Genomic DNA, 16761 nt, shown 5'->3' with positions numbered 1-16761 from the left:
CTGCAAAATACTCACCATGCCTCTCGGCAAATAGCTTGGGGTGTCTATTTTCCAAAATGGGGTCATTTGGGGGGGTTTGTGCCATCTTGGCATTTTATGGCCTTCAAAACTGCGATATGTAGTGAGGAGTGAAATCAAAAATTTACACCCTTAGAAATCCTGAAGGCGGTGTTTGGCTTTCGGGGCCCCGTACGCTAGGCTCCCAAAAAATCCCACACATGTGGTATCCCCGTACTCAGGAGAAGCAGCAGAATTTATTTTGGGGTGTCATTTCACATATTCCCATGGCATGTGTGAGCAATATATCATTTAGTGACAACTTTGTGAAAAAAAATAAAAATAAATAAAAGTTTGTAATTTTCCCGCAACTTGTGGCAAAATATAAAATATTCCAAGGACTCAACATGCCTCTCAGCAAATAGCTTGGGGTGTCTACTTTCTAAAATAGGGTCATTTGTGGGGTTTTTGTGCCATCTTGGCATTTTATGGCCTTCAAAACTGTAATAGGTAGTGAGGAGTGAAATCAAAAATTTACGCCCTTAGAAAGCCTGAAGGCGGTGTTTGGTTTTCGGGGCCCTGTACGCGGCTAGGCTCCCAAAAAGTCCCACACATGTGGTATCCCCGTACTCAGGAGAAGCAGCAGAATTTATTTTGGGGTGTAATTTCACATATGCCCATAGCATGTGTGAGCAATATATCATTTAGTGACAACTTTGTGAAAAATAAATAAAGTTTGTAATTTTCCCGCAACTTGTGGCAAAATATAAAATATTCCATGGACTCAACATGCCTCTCAGTAAATAGCTTGGGGTGTCTACTTTCTAAAATGGGGTCATTTGTGGGGGTTTTGTGCCATCTTGGCATTTTATGGCCTTCAAAACTGTGATAGGTAGTGAGGAGTGAAATTACAAATGTATGCCCTTAGAAATCCTGAAGGCGGTGCTTGGCTTTTGGGGCCCCGTACACGGCTAGGCTTCCAAAAAGTCGACCACATGTGGTATCCCCGTACTCAGGAGAAGCAGCAAAATGTATTTTGCGGTACAATTCCACATATAACCGTGGCATGTGTGAGCAATATATCATTTAGTGACAACTTTGTGTAAAAAATAAAATAAATTTTTTTTTTGTCATTATTCAATCGCTTGAGGCAAAAAAATAAAATATTCAATGGGCTCAACATGCCTCTTATCAATTTCCTTAGGGTGTCTACTTTCCAAAATGGGGTCATTTGAGGGGGTTTTGTACTGCCCTGCCATTTTAGCACCTCAAGAAATGAGATAGGCAGTCATAAACTAAAAGCTGCGGAAATTCCAGAAAATGTACCTTAGATTGTAGATGTGACAACTTTTGCGCAAACCAATAAATATACAGTTATTGACTTTTTTTTTACCAAAGACATGTGGCTGAATACATTTTGGCCTAAATGTATGACTAAAATTGAGTTTATTGGATTTCTCTAATAACAAAAAGTAGAAAATATCATTTTTTTTCAAAATTTACGGTCTTTTTACGTTTATATCGCAAAAAATAAAAATCGCAGAGTCAGTCAAATACCTTTAAAAGAAAGCTCTATTTGTGGGAAAAAAAGGACGCAAATTTTGTTTGGGTACAACATTGCATGACCGCGCAATTACCAGTTAAAGCAACGCAGTGCCAAATTGTAAAAAGACCTCTGGTCATTGACCAGCAAAATGGTCCGGTCTGAAAGTGGTTAAAGGGGTTGTAAAGGTAAATGTTTTTTCACCTTAATGCATTCTATGCATTAAGGTGAAAAAACATCTCACACTGCCGGCGCCCCCAGTCCCCCCGTTTTACTTACCTGACCCCTCGAAAATCCCGCGCTCGCCCCCGCCGTCCTCTTCGCCGCTCAGCCTGGCCGCTGATTGGCTGGAGTGGATGGATTGAAAGCAGCGCAGCCATTGGCTCGCGCTGCTGTCAATCACATCCAATGACGCAGCGCGCCGGGGGCGGGGCCTTGTGATACAGCGAGCGGCTATAGCCGCCGGCTGTATCACGGGAGCGCGCCCGCAGTGCTTCTCACCAATGTGAGGGAGCTCGCATTAACGTGAGAAGCACCTGCGGGAGGAAGCAGAGACAGCCGCCGAGGGACCCCAGAAGAGCAGGTTCGGGGCCACTCTGTGCAAAACGAGCTGCACAGTGGAGGTAAGTATGACATGTTTGTTATTTTAAAAAAATAAAATTTTTTACTTTACAACCCCTTTAACCGCTTCCTGCCCGCCCTATAGCCGAATGACGGCCTTAGGGCGGGCGGCTTCCCGTGCCTGGCCGTCCCTGGACGGCCTGGTGTTTACTTCCGCAATGCGCGCCGCCGCGGGCGCGCATCGCGGAAGTTCTGTGTTTGCCGTGTCCCCCGGGGACAGGCAAACACAGATCGCTGTAAACGGCCAATCACAGCGGCCGTTTACAGCGTGATCGGCGTGTCCAATGGGAGATGATCTCATATGTAAACATATGAGATCATCTCTCAGCGCCGCTCTCCCTCCTCACACAGACAGCGTGTGAGAGGGGAGAGAAGAACGGCTGCAGCAGCCGTCAGTGTAAAAAAGAAAAAAAAAAAAAAAAAAAGTAAAAAAAAAGTTTAATAAAAAGTGCCATCCTCCCCCAGAGCCATCCTCCCCCAGAGCCATCCTCCCCCAGAGCCATCCTCCCCCAGAGCCATCCTCCCCCAGTGCCACCCCCCCCCCCAGTGCCATGCCCCCCCCCCCCAGTGCCATCCTGCCCCAGTGCCATCCGCCCCAGTGCCATCCGCCCCAGTGCCATCCTGCCCCAGTGCCATCCGCCCCAGTGCCATCCGCCCCAGTGCCATCCACCCCAGTGCAATCCACCCCACCCCAGTGCCACCTGCCCGCAGTGCTATCTGTCCCCAGTGCCACCTGTTGTCAGTGCCATTTGTCCCCAGTGCCATCTGTCATCAGTGCCACGTATAAGTGGCATCTGTCATCAGTGCCACGTGTTATTAGTGCCACATAGTGCCATCTGTCATCAGTGCCACGTATTAGTGCCATCTGTCATCAGTGCCACGTATCAGTGCCATTTGTCATCAGTGCCACCTGTCAGTGTCACGTGCCATCTGTTGTCAGTGTCACGTGTCATCAATGCCACTTATCAGTGCCATCTGTCATCAGTGTCACGTGTCATTGGTGCCACGTATTAGTGCCATCTGTCACCGGTGGCACGTATTAGTGCCACGTATTAGTGCCACATGTCATCAGTGCCACGTATTAGTGCCACGTGTCATCAGTGCCACATATTAGTGCCACGTGTCATCAGTGCCACGTATTAGTGCCACGTGTCATCAGTGCCACGTATTAGTGCCACGTGTCATCAGTGCCACATATTAGTGTCATCTGTCATCAGTGCCACGTGTCATCAGTGCCACGTATAAGTGTCATCATTGCCACGTATCAGTGCCATCTGTCATCAGTGTCACGTGTCATTGTCCTGGTATTTCAAAAGTGTAATAAGTAGTCAACAAGTTAGATGTGTAATTTATGCTTCTAGAACACGTGATGGCGCTCCCTGCATGTTGGGCCTCTCTATGTGGCCAGGCTGCGAAAAAGTCCCACACATGTGGTATCGTAATACTCAGGAGGAGTAGCAGAATTTTTTGGGGGGTGTCATTTGTGGTATACACATGCCACGTGAGAGAAATAACCTATTACAATGACAATTTTGTGGAGAAAAATAAAGAAAATGAAAAATCTTCATTTTGCAAAGAATTGTGGGAAAAAAATGACAACATCAAAAAGCTCACCATGCCTCTTACTAAATACCTTGGAATGTCTACTTTCCAAAAAGGGGTCATTTGGGGGGTATTTGTACTTTCCTGACTTGTTTGGGTCACAAGAAGCGAGATAGGCCACCAGTACATCAGATGTGATCAATTTTGTGCGATTCGCACCACAGCTTGTAGACTCTCTAACTTTCACAAAGACCAAATAATATCCACTAATTTGGGTTATTTTTACCAAAGACATGTAGCAGTATAAATTGTGGCCAAAATGTATGAAGAAAAATTAATAATTTGCATAATTCTGTCACAGAAACAAAGAAATATGCATTTTTTTTCAAAATTTTCGGTCTTTTTTCATTTATAGCGCAAAAAATAAAAACCCCAGAGGTGATCAAATACCACCAAAAGAAAGCTCTATTTGTGGGAAAAAAAGGACACAAAATTCATTTGGGTACAGTGTTGCATGACTGAGTAATTGTCATTCAAAGTGTGAGAGCACCGAAAGCTGAAAATTGGTCTGGGCAGGAAGGGTGTTTAAGTGCCCAGTAAGCAAGTGGTTAAAGAATAGTTAATATTAGATATTTTTCATGTTACGTGAATGCATGTAATTAACCACTTCAGCCCCAGAAGGGTCTTTTTTGCGATACGGCACTGTGTCGCTTTAACTGACAATTATGCGGTCGCGCTGTACCTAAACAAAATTTGACGTCCTTTCCCACAAATAGAGCTTTCTTTTGGTGGTATTTTATAACCTCTGCTGTTTTATTTTTTGCGATATAAACAAAAAAAGAGCGACAATTTTGAAAGAAAACACAATATATTTTACTTTTTGCTATAATAAATATCCCCAAAAACAAACAAAAAAAACAAACAAATCTATTTGACAGTTTAGGTCAATATGTATTCTTCTACATATTTTTGGTAAAAAAAACGCAATAAATGTATATTGATTGCGTAAAAGTCTACAAAATAGGGGATAGATGTAAGGCATTTTTATTGTTATTTTTTTTACTAGCAATGGTGGCGATCTGTGATTTTTAGTGAGACTGCGACATTGAGGCAGACAGATCAGACACTTGACACTTTTTTGGGACCATTGACATTCATACAGCGATCAGTGCTATAAAAATGCACTGCTTACTGTGTAAATGTCACTGGCAGGGAATGGGGTTAATGCTAGGGGGCGATCAAGGTATTAAATTGCAGACATTGCGCCAGCTGGCCACGTGCATCGGGTCCCCCCCCCATTCGGCGTGTGCCTGCTATGGCTCTTAAAGGAGCTGACATACAGGTACGGCACTTCACACAGGGGAGCCACCCTGCCGCCGTAAGTGTACGTGAGCCAGCCTGGAAGTGGTTAATGTGTAAGTAACGCTTCAAAGTATTACCTTTCACATAGATTACAGTACTGCTTCTTATAAAACCTTTATTTAATTTTCATTGCTGAAAGATGGAACCATTTTCTTGAGACATCATCCAGGGTCAGTACATCATCCATGGTCAGTATTCAGTTCCTTGACTGAGATACTGAGATGGATTTACTAAGGATAAATAGGCTCTTCACTTTGCATAGGAAGCTGCGCGTTGTGAGGCAATTTCCCCCAGAGTTCAGTAAATGATGACATTTCATTTGCAAAGAGTACCCAATCACAAGCAAAGAAATAAAAAAAAAAACACCATTTTTTTTTTTTTTGCATGATTGTATGTTGTATGATGGACCTAATCTATTAAGCTAGCTAGTATCAGAACAATATACAATCACTTGAATAGGCAGCAGATAGAAAGAAACAAAGCAGGTTTATCATGTTATAAAAATTAGAATGCATAGTCAGAGACAAAAAGAAGACATTTTGCTCAGTGGCTGGACAGGATGTACATAAGGCCACAATGTAAGAGGGAGAGATCAGGTAGATTTTATCCTGAGAACAAAAATTAGACAATATTTAGGTTCCATAAGAGTCAAATTCCACAAGGATGGCGAGATTTCAATGGCACAAATCCAAAATATAATTATACATTATAGGGTTTATTTTAAAATGTAATTTCTTTTAAAACAACAGACATTTTCCATTAAAAATGCATATTCATAAATACATAAACCTTTTCCAAAAGATTTTTTGTTTGATGCCCAAGCTGTAGTATACACACTTATGCCCAATATTTGCCTAAGCAACATTCATTTTACACAAGGTTTCTCCACTCACTCGATGTGTTTCTTGGGCATTGGTTTCTGATGAAGTATACTACAGTTTGGGCATCAAACAAAAATCTTTTGGAAAAGGTTTATGCATTTATGAATATGCATATTTTGGATCTGTGCCATTAACATCCCACCACCTGTATGGGGTTTGACCCTTTTAGAATCCAAACATGAATCTGGGGTGTGTTACTAAAAAGGGAAATTAAATAATTAGACAATAGCCACACATAGGGATGAGCCGAACACCCCCGGTTCGGTTCGCACCAGAACTTTCGAACGGACCCCAAATTCGTACGAACTTTAGAACCCCATTGAAGTCTATGGGACTCGAACATTCGAAATTAAAAGTGCTAATTTTAACGCCTAATATGCAACATGCTGTCCTAAAAAGGGTTTGGGGACCTGGCTCCTGCCCCAGGGGACATGGGTCAATGCCTAAAATGTTTTGAAAAAATGGCCGTTTTGGCGGGAGCACTGATTTTAATGACGATTAAAGTGAAAAAAAAGTGAAATATTCCTTTAAATATCGTGCCTGGGGGGTGTCGGTAGTATGCCTGTGAAGTGCCACGTGTTTCCCGTGTTTAGAAAAGTCCCTGCACAAAATGACATTTAACGGAAATAACATCATTTAAAACTGCTTGCGGTTTTAATGTTACATCTGGTTCCTACAATATGGTTGAAAATCTTTGAGAAAAATGGCATGGGTAGCCCTCCCTGCCCATTACCAGCCCCTTTGGGTCTTGTACGCATATTAAGGGGAACCCCGTACCCATATTAAAAAAAGGAAATACGTGTGGCCCCCAGGCCCTATATACTCAGAACAGCAGTATACAGGCGGTGCAAACAAGACAGGGACTGTGTAGGTTTGTTGTGTTAAGTTGAATCTGTTTTTAATTTTCAACTGGTACATTTTTAAAGTGTAGCTCCAGTCAAAAAAACTATTTTTAAGTTTTTTGGAAAACATAAGGAAGGGTTATCACCCCTGTATAATTTGTTTTGTCGTCCATCTTTTTTCTTCTCACTTGCTGTTGTCTCCTTCCGTTTGCAAGTAGGAGATGTTTGTAAGTTGGATGTTTGAAAGTAGGGGCCTGCCCTATATGCTCTGCAGAAATGGCAGAACAAGGTGTTGGTTTTGCCACAACATTGTAAGCCCTCAAAGTGACTCTTGGTGGACGCTGGAGCGCCCTGCTGTGAACGATTATATCAAGAATTGTAATTACATGCCATTGTTGAACAGTGGTAGAAAAATTGACCTTTGGTGGTTGTGGTGCTGGTGCCACAACACTATAAGTCCTCACAGTTACTCTGGGTGGGCACAGGAACGGGCCCTCCTGTGAAATATTATATCAAGAATTGTAATTACATGTCCCTGTTAAACAGGGGCAGAAAAATTTGGCCTTAGGCACTGGTGCTGGTGCCACGACACTGCAACCTCTCCCATATACTCTAGTTTTAGTGCAGGAATTAGCCCTGCTGCAAAGCATTGCATCAAAAATTGTAATTAAACGCCCCTGTTAAACAGGAGCAGAAAAATTGGGCCTTAGGCACTGGTGCTGGTGCCACCACACTGCAACCTCTCCCATATACTCTAGTTTTAGTGCAGGAATTAGCCCTGCTGCAAAGCATTGCATCAAAAATTGTAATTAAACGCCCCTGTTAAACAGGGGCAGAAAAATTGGGCCTTAGGCATCACCCAGAACCAGAAATGTTCTTCCAACATATCAGCGGAGGAGGAAGAGGATAGACAATCAACATAACAGGACAGTCACTCAGCATCAGTATAGGCAGTCTTGAAGGGATGTGATATTTTAAAAAAAAAATATTCGGTTACATCAGCTTCATGTGCTTGGTAGCTGTGGGTGATCCAAGACTGATTCATCTTGATGAAGGTCAGTCGATCAACTGATTCGGTGGACAGGCGCACCCTGTGATCGGTAACAAAGCCACCAGCAGCACTGAAGGTGCATTCCGAAAGAACGCTGGATGCAGGACAGGCCAGTAGCTCAATTGCATACTGTGCAAGCTCTGGCCAGTGATCCATCCTCAAGACCCAGTAAGCCAGAGGATTTTCGGTGGGAAAGGTGTCCAAGTCTGACCTTGCCCCTAGGTATACCCGCACCATGTAAATCAGACGCTGGCGATGGTTGCTGGAACCGATCATACCTTGGGGCTGCGGACTAAAAAATTGTCTGAAAGCATCGGTCAGACGGCCACCTTCTCCACCGCTCCTTCTGACCGATGCCTCAGCAACACGTTGTCCAGGACCAGGAGTTTGTAACCTCCCAGTCTCTGGGAAGTCCGCCAGACTTTTGAAATGGTCTTCTCGCCGAACTCCTCCGCAATCTTCTGCTCTTTTACAAGCTCTTTTACTAGCAGAGGAGCCCGGCTTTCTTCTTCGTCGTCGCCACCGCCATCCGGGGGTCTTCTTCCGACTTCGGGGTCTTGTCCCGCTCTTTGGGGGTCTTCGGTTCTTCTGCCGGGCCTCCGCTATCTTCTTATAGCTCTTTTACTAGCATTGGCCTGGTCTTCTGTCGCTGTCGCCGCCGCTGTCGCCGCCGCTGTCGCCGCCGCTGTCGCCGCCGCTGTCGCCGCCTTCTTCTCTTCTTCTTCTTCCTTGCGATGTTGACACGATGCTCTCTCTGGCCGCAAGGGCAGGAACGCGTTGTGCGGCGATAAACAAAAATAGAGCGACAATTTAAAAAAAACTCATTATTTTTTACTTTTTGTTATAATAAATATCCCCCAAAAACATATAAAAAAACATTATTTTCCCTCAGTTTAGGCCGATACGTATTCTTCTACATATTTTTGGTAAAAAAAATCGCAATAAGCGATTATTGATTGGTTTGCGCAAAAGTTATAGCATTTACAAAATAGTGGATAGTTTTATGGCATTTTTATTAATAATTTTTTTTACTAGTAATGGTGGCGATCAGCGATTTTTATTGTGACTGCAACATTATGGCGGACACATCGGACATTTTTGACACATTTTTGGGACCATTGTTATTTATACAGCAATCACTGCTATATAAATGCAGTGATTCCTGTGTAAATGACACTGGCAGTGAAGGGGTTAACCAGTGGGTGGCAGTGTAGGGGTTAAGTGTTCCTAGGGGTGTGTTACTAACTGTTGGGGGCTGGGCTTTAATTTAGTGAACACTGATCTCTGCTCCAATCACATGGAGCAGAGATCAGTGTCACTAGTTGCTAGGCAGAACGGGGATATGCTGTTTACAACAGCATTTCCTCATTCAGCCACCCTGTGAGACAATCGCGGGTATGCCTGTGGTGATCGAGTCTGCGGGACCCGCAACCGGACTCGCGGGGGTCCTGGCGGCACACTCGCGATGGCAGGGTGGCAAATTTAAAGGGACGTACAGGTACGCCCATTTGCCTGCCCGTGCCATTCTACCGACGTACATCGGCGTGCGCTGGTCGGGAACCGGTTAAAGGGGGCTCCCGGATTCCGATAAGCCCTCCGCCCACAGACCCTGACAACCAACGACGGGGGGTTGTTGGGAAGAGGCCCTTGTCTTCATCAACATGGGGACAAGGTGCTTTGGGGTAGGGGGGCTGCAGGGCCCCCCTTCCCCAAAGCACCCCCCATGTTGAGGGCACGCGGCCTGGTACAGCTCAGAAAGGGGGCCTACCCCCTTTCCTGACTGGCTGGGCTGCGTGCTCGGATAAGGGTCTCATATGGACTTTGAGGGGACCCCATGCAATTTTTTCGACGTAGGGCTTCCTCTTTAATTCCATACCAGGTGACGGGGCTAGCGATGTGTCAATCTCACCGATGGAGGCGGTGACATTGATTTCCTGCACTAGTCCCGGCTACCTGGAGCCACGTTCAAAATAAACGTGTGTGGGCAAGTCCATTTGTTTCAAAAGTGAAAAGTCCGGTCGTGTGTGGGCAGGTGCGCTCGTTCGGAAAGTCCGGCGGACCTCCACTGCAAAGTCCGGCGGTTTGTCTGCCGGATAGTCCAATTGTTGCGGTGAGAACATTTTAACAACCAGAGCAGAATATTTTTCTCAAACTGATTTTCAACTGTGAAATGTGATTTTTGTTTGAGAAAAAATGTTTAATATAGTTACCGTATTTATCGGCGTATAACACGCACTTTTTTCCCCTTAAAAGCAGGGGAAAATCGTGGGTGCGTGTTATACGCCGATCCACTGAGATTCTGAGCCTCTGGGCAGCTTTCAGCCGCCTTCGGCTCTTCAAGACGACTTTCGGCCGCCTTCGGCTCTTCTCGGAAGCTTTCGGCCGCCTTCGGCTCTTCTCGGCGGCCGAAAGCTTCCGGCCGCCTTCGGCTCTTCTCGGCGGCCGAAAGCTTCCGAGAGCAGCCCAAGGCGGCCAAAAGCTGCCCGAGAAGAGCCGAAGGCGGCATTTTTGAAAAATTAAATAGACACGGCTGCAATGGGGGACACGGCTGCAATGGGGGACAAGACTGCATAAGACTACAATGGGGGACAAGACTGCACTGGTGGACAAGGCTGCATAAGGCTGCAATGGGGGACAAGGCTGCATAAGACTGCAATGGTGGACAAGGCTGCAATGGTGGACAAGGCTGCAGATGACACTGATGGGCATATAAATGTAAGTTTTTTTTTTCCCTTAAACTTCCCCCCTAAAAGTTTTTTTCCTTAAAATTCCCTCCTAAACTTGGGGTGCGTGTTATACGCCGATAAATACGGTACATAGTTAGTAAGGTTGAATAAGGACCCCAGTCCATCCTAAGTGAGTGTCTACAATTGTCCCTATCCCTGTACATTGCACACTCACATTGGTCCCTACCCTCAAGCAGTGCACAATCCAAGGTCCCCATTTATATACTAGGGCCAATTTTGGACACAAAGCCAATTAACCTACCTGTGTGTCTTTGGAGTGTTTGAGGAAACTGCAGTATCTGGAGGAAACCCACACAGGCACAGGGAGAACATGCAAACTCCAGGCTGGTAGTGTTTTGTGGTGTGGTTGGGATTTGAACCAGTGAACCTTGTTACTGGTAGGTGAGAGTGCTAACCACTACACCACTGTGTTGCCCAGAATAACTGGGATTACATTCAAAGGTGAGGTTTGAATGACTTTCAAACAAATTTAGGTGATTCAATGATGGCAAGAATGTTCTGACAATTGATTCCTGTACAAAATTTGAATAAAATTCTACCCTTGTGTCCCCAGCATTGGAAACGCCACTGTCCATGGCTGGCTCTGTTTCTCCTCCTATCGAGTGGAGACACCCTAAGACAGGAACTGTGTTACTGGCCTGACCACCAGATAAAAGTAATATGAAACAAAGAAACTAGTGCAGCCACCACATTAAAGGATTGCTGAGCTGTAATATACAGTAGTACATTTCTTTGTCAGTTTAATACCACTTTAAAGCAGAACTTCAGCCATTTTTCATCTTTCCATCTATTTAATCTTCTGTCCTTGTTGTTGTTTTAACTTTGGACAGTAAAACATGTTTTTTTCTGCCAGTAAATACCTTATACAGCCCACTTCCTGTTTCTTGTCTGCGCTTTATTTTGGTGATATTTGATCGCCTCTGCGGTTTTTATTTTTTGCGCTATAAACAAAAAAAGAGTGACAATTTTGAAAAAAAAGAAATATTTATTACTTTTTGCTATAATAAATATCTCCCAAAAATATATAATTTTTTTTTATTTTTTCCTCAGTTTGGGCTGATATGTATTCTTAAAATAAAAATTGCAATAAGCGTATATTGATTGGTTTGCACACAATTTATAGCGTCTACAAAATAGGGGATCATTTTATGGCATTTTTTTTTTTTTATTAGTAATGGCGGTGATCTGCAATTTTTATCATGACTGCGACATTATGATGGACATTTTTGACACTATTTTGGGACCATTGTCATTTATACAGCAATCAGTGCTATAAAAATGAATTGATTACTGTGTAAATGACACTGGCAGTGAAGTGGTTAACCACTAGGGGGCAATGAAGGGGTTAAGTTTGTCCTAGGGAGTGATTCTAACTGTGGGGGGCATGGGCTTCAACACACATGACAGCTATCACTGCTCTCGATGACAGAGAACAGTGATCTCTGTCATGACACTAGGCAGAACGGAGAAATGCTTTGTTTACAAAAGCATCTCCCCATTCTACCTCTCCGTGACATGATTGCGTGCAACCGGCGGACATCGAGTCTGCGGGACCCGCGGTCACAATCACGGAGAATGTGACGCACGTGCACAGTGCCGCTTCTTAAAGGGGACATACCTGTATGCCCTTTTGCCCATCAATGCCATTCTGCCAATGTATATCGTTGTGCAGCAGTCGGGAAGCGGTTAAAGAATCTGTGTTGTTGATTGAAAGTAGATTATATCAGCTACTACTGCAAAAGTTTACAAAAATTTTCACAAAGTTGATCATTTTGTTTGCATTGATTTTCCTGCAGACAGTGAAAACTGCATAACATGTCCTGATGATGAATGGCCAAATGAGAAGAAGGATCGGTGTGTTCTAAAACTGTTAGAATTTCTCTCCTACACTGATGATACAATTGTTGCAGTATTTTCAGCTGTCTCCATCTTCTGTTGTCTTCTGACTGGTTTAATATTGGGGATTTTTATACATTACCAGGACACCCCCATTGTTAAAGCTAATAACCGGAACCTGAGCTATCTTCTCCTGGTCTCCATCATGTTGAGCTTCCTCTGTGTCTTCTTGTTCCTCGGCCATCCAGTAGATGTAACCTGCACGCTGCGTGTGACCTCTTTCGGTGTCATCTTCTCATTTGCTGTCTCTTCTCTCCTTGCCAAAAGTATCATGGTGTGTATTGCTTTTAAATCCACCAAACCTGGGAGTCCTTGGAAAAAATGGTTGGGAGGAAGATTCCCCATTTCTATAATGTCAGTTAGTTCACTGATTCAAGTAATAATTTGTGTTACTTGGTTGTCTATTTCTCCACCCTTTCAGGATCGAGACACTCACTCTTATCAGGGAAAGATCATCATTCAGTGTAATGAGGGTTCAGTTATTGGCTTCTACTCTGTCCTGGGATATATGGGACTTCTGGCAGCTGTGAGCTTCACTATAGCATTTTTAGCCAGGACATTACCGAACAGTTTTAATGAGGCCAAGTACATCACCTTCAGCATGCTGGTGTTCTGCAGTGTCTGGATTGCCATGATCCCGGCCTATCTGAGCACTAAAGGGAAAGACATGGTGGCTGTGCAGATTTTTGCAATAATGACTTCAAATGCCGGACTTCTTGGCTGTATATTTTTCCCAAAATGTTACATCATTCTATTCAGACCTGATTCCAATACAAAAATAGGCTTGCTTAGAAATAAATTACAATAAACTTTTTGTATGATGGAAATAATACATATACCGTATATACTGAAGTATAGGTTGATTCGGATATAAGCCGAGGCCCTAAATTTACCACAAAAAAAGTGAAAACTTATTGACTCGCGTATAAGCCAAGGGTGAGAAATGCAGCAGCTACTGTAAGTGGAAAAGAGGGTCAACAATACCCATCTGCAGCTGCATATCTTACTGTGTCTATTGCATACCTCTCTGTGTCCTGTGCATGCCTACCTGTGCCAATCTGCCTCCTCTATGTGTCCTGTGCATGCCTCCGTGTGCCGATCTGCAGCCTCCGTGTGCCGATCTGCAGCCTCCGTGTGCCGATCTGCATCCACCATTACACTGATCAGCGTGTCATAAAAACATATGGCGGCCATTCCAATGTTCGAAAGCCGGGCCTCCTCCTCATCTGTGATAGGCAGAACACTCAATTTCCCAGCAGTCGGTGTTCAGCCTATCATGGACATCCGCTCATCCTCACACCATGGACGAGGATGAGAGGATGTCTGTAATAGGCTGAACACTGACTGCTGGGAACGTGAGTGTTCCGCCTATCATAGATGAGGAGGAGGCATGACTTTTGAACACTGGAATGCCCGCCGTCTGTCTGCATGACACGCTGATCAGGTAGGCAGATGGCGGTGAATCAAGTATAAGTCGAGGGGGGCACTTTCAGCCTAAAAAAAAGGGCTGAAAATCTCAGCTTATACTTGAGTATATAAGGTAATCAAAAAATACAGAATTACTTCTATCATAATACTGCTTTATCTATAGAATTCTGCTAGTCTATTAAGAATTAAGTATAAATAATAAATATATTGTATTGGGTTTTATTTTTCTATATTTAGAAATATTAAACATATATTAAACACAACTTTCAATAATAGTTGTATGAACCAAATGAAAAATACTGTAAATCTGAAAATAAATCATAGCATGTTTCTAGGAAATTCATGTTTTAAGCAAAAGTTTTACTTTATTTTTGTCAGGGCTGGGCACAGCCCTTCCTTCTCTGAGCTGGCCGCAGGTAATATCCAGCTCCTATCTCTCCACAGTTACTCAGCTGTTGGTGATATCCTGCTCGTCAGTCCTGCCTACTTAAGCCGTCCAGTCCAGAAGATCTCTGCCATCACCTTGGTCAACATCACAGAGACGCTCTCCTGAATTTCTGTTAAAAGACTTGCTTGGCTGACATCCCTTCTGGCTCCAGATCCTGCTTGGTGTTTTACTACGCTCATCTCCGGCTCCCTGACGTTTGGCTTGTCTGACTATACATTATGGTTCCTGAGCTCTGGCTATGTTTTGACTACGTTTGTTCTATTTACTTTTATTATTAAACAAGTGTGATTTAACTGTACTTCTGTCTCTGTCTGATTTCATGGTTTCTGACAAGTTTAAAGGAAATCTATTTTTCTGTACATAACCTTATTGAAAAGGTTTTGAATTAGGGCCTGTGGAGTATATATAGGCTGTGCATGTACAGTGCCACACAGCCCCACCAACTAGGAAGAGAAGCAGAGTGCCATCTAGCCCGCAGCTGAGACAGTGGCCTCTGCCATAATGGACTTTTATTTTAATATATAGATAACCTTTATAGTTGTTAGGTATGTTTGAATGAGTAATTGAGTGAGCTATTTTGATGGTTTAATTAATGTATGACAGTTCCTCCTATAAAAACATTTTTTTTTAAAGTACTTAAGCTAACTGATTAATTATTGTTAATATGCTGTGCCCTATGCAGATATACACAATATAATTGGTTGAAACTAAGTATGGACTGCGCAACTAGAACATGAAGTAAAATACATTTTTCCAGAAGTCACCTTACAAACACCATAAATAGTCAGATAAAAGGGTTGACACAGACACTGAAATTATCTTCACAAAAAATTACCTAATGTACCATTATTAGATAGAGAGAGCAGGTGACAGGACTTTCCATGAAGCACACGGGAGCAATAGAGTAAATTAAGTAGAGAATTTATGCATTTTGCTATATATCAATATTTTTACAGTTTTACAATTCATTAGAACCAAATATTGCACATTAACATTCCAAAAAAACAAAAACAAAAAAAAATTACTAAAGTTGAGTAAGGGGAAAATAATAAAAACTAGAGTCTATATCCTAACAAGATATGGGAAATGGAAAGAACAAGAGGTAGATAAAAACGGCTGACAAATAGCAATTTATAATATTTATGGGAATTATTGTTATTAGTGTGACCGTGTGCCTCCATCCCTAATTATTTTAACAAAGAAAAGGAAAAAAAAGGTTTATTGGGACTCTAAATGAGGAATACTTTTTCACAGAAGTCTCCCACAATCAGGGTTACCCCGTTCACTACCATCTCTTTATACACCTTGACCCATGTGGGGTGTTGTTCATGTCGGGCTGCTGTTTGCCTATCACGTCCCCTCAGCTCCCGGATGGGACTTTTCCAACTGGTCTAGGAATTTCATGGCTGCACCACCGCTGCATGGACCCACATGTAAGTGAGTGGGCTGACTGAGTTCATCGGGGGATCTCTCATGCCCGGGGTTAGCCCTTTGGGTCTCTTTATAGTATCTAAATATTATTGTTTTTTTTTTTCATTTATAGATAACTACCACGGTTTTGCTCCTAATGATAGGCTATAAGGCCTTGAAACGCATAGAGCTAACAACCGAGTGTACACATTTATGAATCTTTCATGGCTGTTCCTTTCCATTTGCTCCCAATCCTCTTTCAGTGATATCTTTATTTGTCATCAATCTGTATAGTCATTCATTTCAATTCATGTAATCATGTTTTAATTATCCTATGTATCTTACAATATGTACTAACTCTTTGTTGGAATGTTAATCAATGTGCAATATTTGGTTCTAATGAATTGTAAAACTGTAAAAATATTGATATATAGCAAAATGCATAAAATTATTTTATATGAAAACTTTATGATAATTTGAACCAATTAAAAATGAATTTCTACTCAATTTACTCTATTGCTCCTGTGTGCTTCGTGTAAAGTCCGGTCACCGTCCTCGTCATCCGAAGACACAAGGTTTTGCTTGCGAATGCTTTTAAGCTGGGCCCTGGGATCCAGTACTTTTTGGTAGTAAGGCCAATAAAAGTTTACTGGCAGGGTCTTCTCACAGGTCCTGGATTGCGGGATTACCTGAGTGTACCCCTGTTTCTGAAGGTTTCCTTTCAAGTTCTCGGAGCCTACCGTGAAGGGTGAAGATTGGGCTTTTTATCTCTGATAAAGCCCTGCGGCAGAAAGGTAGGGGAGATTTTCTGCAAGGAATCTCTCCTTCCATGTATTTATGTTGTCATGTCTATGTGTCACCACTGGAAGCTGTATTGAGCAACTCACCATTCTGACGCTGGAAACAGCAGAAGCCTTCACTCTCCTCTTCGTTCAAGCCAGCTCAGGCCCTCAGGTATGAAGGGGGGTTCTGATCACCTCCTGGGCCCCAGAG

At 43.1% G+C, this 16761-nt stretch overlaps 1 long non-coding RNA gene across 1 annotated transcript in view; it reads left to right on the top strand.

Annotated features, from left to right (window-relative positions):
• The window catches only part of LOC143976210 (uncharacterized), a 46084-nt gene extending 31428 nt beyond the window's left edge, over nucleotides 1-14656 (top strand). Inside the window, exon 2 of the long non-coding RNA XR_013272564.1 lies at nucleotides 14355-14656. This is a non-coding gene — a long non-coding RNA (uncharacterized LOC143976210). The remainder of the gene's footprint in view (nucleotides 1-14354) is intronic.
• Nucleotides 14657-16761: the final 2105 nt, after the last annotated feature.

The sequence above is a fragment of the Lithobates pipiens genome, unplaced genomic scaffold, assembly GCF_037356315.1.
Source record: "Lithobates pipiens isolate NorthernLeopardFrog02 unplaced genomic scaffold, aLitPip1_a1.2 Scaffold_13, whole genome shotgun sequence".
Lineage (NCBI taxonomy): Eukaryota > Metazoa > Chordata > Amphibia > Anura > Ranidae > Lithobates > Lithobates pipiens.
The sequence above is the reverse complement of the archived record's forward strand: the minus strand, read 5'-3'. Positions and strand labels throughout refer to the sequence as shown.